The following is a 4,957-nucleotide window of genomic DNA, read 5'->3' as shown; positions in this document are numbered from 1 at the left end:
CTCCGATCGAGTTTTTTGTTGAGTACCCACGCGTTGATACATTGCGCAAAGTTTTTACAACTTCAAAAAAGGAAACTATAACGATTCGAATGAATACCTTATTAATGTAGACTGGTGTAATGTTCTCGATGGTGGGTGTGTGAATCGGAGCATATTATGATGATTACATTGGATCTGTTCAAGGGAATGTTAAGACTTGCCCAAAAAACTTTTGGAAATATGTAAGAAATTGTAATAAGGAATGCACGTTGTCGATCGAAACGCTCGGTTTGAAACAGAAAGAACACATTGGTTCGTTCACATAATATGAAGAAAAAAAAACGATTCAACACGTTATAGAACGCAAGTCCTAGATCAGAATGAAAAGGATTTGTATTCGGTGACAACGCTTAATGCGATTGAAAAATATTCAACACGTTGTCGATCGAATCGCTCGGTCTGAAACAGAAGTACATATTGGTTCGTCCACATAATATGAAGAAAAAAAAAACGATTCAACACGTTATAGAACGCAACTCCTAGATCAGAATGAAAAGGTTTTGTATTCGTATAATATGAAGAAAAAAAAACGATTCAACACGTTATAGAACGCAACTCCTAGATCAGAATGAAAAGGATTTGTATTCGTATAATATGAAGAAAAAAGAAACGATTCAACACGTTATAGAACATAACTCCTAGATCAGAATAAAAAGGATTCGTATTCGTATAATATGAAGAAAAAAAAAACGATTCAACACGTTATGGAACGCAACTCCTAGATCAGAATAAAAAGGATTCGTATAATATGAAGAAAAAAAACCATTCAACACGTTATAGAACGCAACTCCTAGATCAGAATGAAAAGGATTTGTATTCGGTGACAACGGTTAATGCGATTGAAAAATATTCAGCACGTTGTCGATCGAATCGCTCGGTCTGAAACAGGAAGTACACATTGGTTCGTTCACATAATATGAAGACAAAAAAACGATTCAACATGTTATAGAACGCAACGACTAGATCTGAATGAAAATAATTCGTATTCGGTGACAACGCTTAATGCGATTGAAAAATATTCATCACGTTGTCGATCGAATCGCTCGGTCTGAAACAGGAAGTACACATTGGTTCGTTCACATAATATGAAGAAAAAAACGATTCAACACGTTATAGAACGCAACGACTAGATCTGAATGAAAATAATTCGTATTCGGTGACAACGCTTAATGCGATTGAAAAATATTCAGCACGTTGTCGATCGAATCGCTCGGTCTGAAACAGGAAGTACACATTGGTTCGTTCACATAATATGAAGACAAAAAAACGATTCAACATGTTATAGAACGCAACTCCTAGATCAGAATGAAAAGGATTCGTATTCGGTGACAACGCTTAATGCGATTGAAAAATATTCAGCACGTTCTCGATCACAACGCCCGGTCTGAAACAGGAAGTAAACAATTGGTTCGTTCACATAATATGATGCAGTGGACTGCTTTTTTTTCAATATTGACATAACCACTGCCCTCTAGTGGATTTTATCAAAGACCACCAGTAAGAAATGAAATGTTAGAGAAGGTTTTCTGTACTAGCTGTTGAATTGAAAGGGGAGATGGCGCAAGCGTTAAGAACCCTCTGGAAGACGCTCTTTTTCAAGTGGGTACTTGAGATCGAAAAGGCAAGAAATTCCTAATGAAGAAGGGATTCATTAAGCGTCCTTTCTTGAAACGAGTTAAACCGGTTTTTCCTGTTAGTTAGTTTTTTTCTCTGGAGTGAATTTTTGAGTAAGACAAAGCTTGTTTTTTTTTCTTTATTTTGTTCAGTGAATCCCATACGTAAGTTACCACTCCTATCATTATTACCGTTTCTTATTTTATTAATTTGAAGGTTTTATTGCGAATATGCGGTTTTGGGTACTTGATGCATCATATCAGTTTTCATTGTTAAAGTATTTCGTTAATTACTCGAGGGTCAATTCCGTCCGTCTCTATTTTATGTGCTTCACACACAATATAACTCGTTTTCTTTATTGTAGATAATAACGTACTTTCTGAGTTTTTCTTTCTTTGAACACGTCATAGGGACGCCAGACGCCATTTTGTACGCTACCCCTTTTTGCTTCAAATTCTATTCCATTTATGATTTAAGGGCTAGTTATTATAATAAACTTGTTTCATGGTGGATGCGCTTGTGTTATGTAATATTCATAGTATTAATTTCTTAATTTCTACATATTTTTTTTTGGGCTTATTTTATGAATACTTGTAAATGTCACTGAAGCGTCCCCAAGCCAAGCCAATGATTCGATTACTTAGGTACGACCAACAGGGTAAATACTGTAATTGCATTAAGGAACCTTAATTATCATTTTTCCTTTTCTTTTATTATTATTATTTTTCTCTTCACTGGTGGAGTTGGGCAATACAGGACACATTTGAACGTGATAGCCAAGAGCGGAAATAATTCATATTTGTGTTGCGGGACAAACATACAACTTTTGTGGATTTTGCCCTTCCTAGTATCCCGCAGGCCGGATACCCTCGTATCTGCGTCGATTTCTGAGGCCGGATGCCCTTGCAGCTGCGTCTCTCTCCCCTGAGGCCGGGTACCGTTGTAACTGCGTCTCTAACCCTTTAGGCCGGATACCGTTGTATCTGCGTCGATTTCTGAGGCCGGATGCCCTTGCAGCTGCGTCTCTCTTCCCTGAGGCCGGGTACCGTTGTAACTGCGTCTCCAACCCTTTAGGCTGGATGCCCTTGCATCTGAGTCTAATCCTTCCAACAACCCCCTGACTGAACCCTACCCAATTCAGAACTGTTGTATGCTGTAACGTGACCCATCTCACTGAAGTATCGGTTAAGAGTCATCATTAAGGAGCTGATAGCTTTAGATGTAACTGATTCCACCAAGTGTACATTTCACATGAGATTTTCTCTCGCCAGTTGAACCTGTTGCCGTAGCTACGTAAAATCATACCCGTAGAGTAGATTATGTACCTAGTTGTTGCTGTTCTAAGGGGAGGTTTTCTCGCAGCTCTTTTTCCTCCCCTCTGCTGCGCCCTAGAGCTATGACATTGGAAATCGTCTCCAATGAAACCCGAAATAAACGTTTCTTGTTTGGGTTTAAATGTGTTGTTTTCTTTCGAATCTCCCAACCTCCCGTCAATTTTTCTATTAGTAATCAGGGTAAGTACTTTGGGTTGCCTACGTAATGTGGAGTCCTACCACAACCAGACGATCACGATTTTTGGCCATAGAGTAGTAAGGTGTCTTTAAAGTGCTGTCATTCGTAAGTATCTTCGAAGTAAAAAGAATTCTACAAGCATCACTGACCAGCGCAAGGTAATTTAAGGTCAGGACAGTACAATGAAGAAGAAAAAACGATTCAACACGTTATAGAACGCAACTCCTAGATCTGAATAAAAAGGATTCGTATTCGTATAATATGAAGAAAAAAACGATATAACACGTTATAGAACGCAACTCCTAGATCAGAATAAAAAGGATTCGTATTCGTATGATATGAAGGAAAAAACGATTCAACACGTTATAGAACGCAACGAATAGATCTGAATGAACAGGATTCGTATTCGGTGACAACGCTTAATGCGATTGGAAAATATTCAGCACATTGTCGATCGAATCGCTCGGTCTGAAAAAAAAAGTACACTATAGGCGTTTTCGGAAACTTACTCAGGGTTACTAACTCGATCCATTGAGGTCACGTGATGGATCTTCTCGGATCACCGATCCGGTTCTAAGTTCACGAACTTCTCAGGTTAGGATTTGGAAGTGTCAGCCGTAAGAATAACATAACGAAAACGTCATTCAAATTTATTATAAACTTTACACAATATATTTTATTGATGCAGAAACAGAGTTTACAAGAAAAAGTCGCAAGAATCTTCTTGCAATCTTGCAGAGAAATTTTATATTCCTATTGGAATTCCGTTTCATGGATGAATACGATACAGAGCCTGTTTACATTATATTACCAGAGACAGTTCTGGGATTATTGGATACACAAGACTCTTGATGCTCCAGGAACAAGCAGGAAATTCATGAAAACTTGAGTGTTTCGTCAATAATGGATCGTTGAATTGTGAAGATCTGGAAGTTTTCTTGGGGATTGGATCATCTCCAAGCTGCTAGCATGAGTTGTAATTTTCAAGAATAAATAAATAAATAACCAAATATATGATGATTTTATTCCCAGTCAGTTTTTCTGGGTTCCTGTTCCCAATTAATATTTGGATTTTCTGATGCTTTGCTTGAATTTATTGGGGTTCGCCATATCTTATAATTTGTAGTGTGACCTTCAAGTGATCAATATCAATATCTATTCATCAAAAATAGGAGCAAGAGGAGAATTGCTGCTATAGTGGAATTAGCTTATGAAACCACGCATTTCACATTGAGCCGAATTCTCTTCTCTTTCCATAATTATTGAGAATAAGAGTAGAAAGCTTATTCCCGCGTTTTTCAGATACAAAAACAAAACTGCAGTGCGCATGTGGTGATTTCGGAAACTTACCCGGGTTCATACGATCCCTAACCCTTGCGTTCGTTTACCTAACCCGAACATCCAACCCGTGTTCGGAAAGTACGGTGCTGCTAACTCGATCACTAGCTTTGTTTTGGTTCGCAGTTGAGGTGGTTCTGAATCGGTTCAAAGCAGTGGAGCAGCAATGGTGTGGGAAGCTACACGCATGCTACGCGCGAGCTTACGCTGAATAAATAAATATGCCACTGTTTTGAACCGTTCTGGAACCATCCTAAAAGCGAACCAAAACAGGCCTACTAACTCGGGTTGTTTTACCGTAACCCTACACAAAAGCAGGGTCGTTCGAATCGCTAGAGTCACCGCATGCGCACTGCAGTTTAGTTTTGTATCTGAAAAACGCGGGAATAAGCTTTCTACTCTTATTCTCAATATTTATGGAAATAGAAGAGAATTCGGCTCAATGTGAAATGTG

Source organism: Coccinella septempunctata, chromosome 2 (genome assembly GCF_907165205.1).
Source record: "Coccinella septempunctata chromosome 2, icCocSept1.1, whole genome shotgun sequence".
In the NCBI taxonomy this organism is placed as follows: domain Eukaryota; kingdom Metazoa; phylum Arthropoda; class Insecta; order Coleoptera; family Coccinellidae; genus Coccinella; species Coccinella septempunctata.
The sequence above is the reverse complement of the archived record's forward strand: the minus strand, read 5'-3'. Positions refer to the sequence as shown.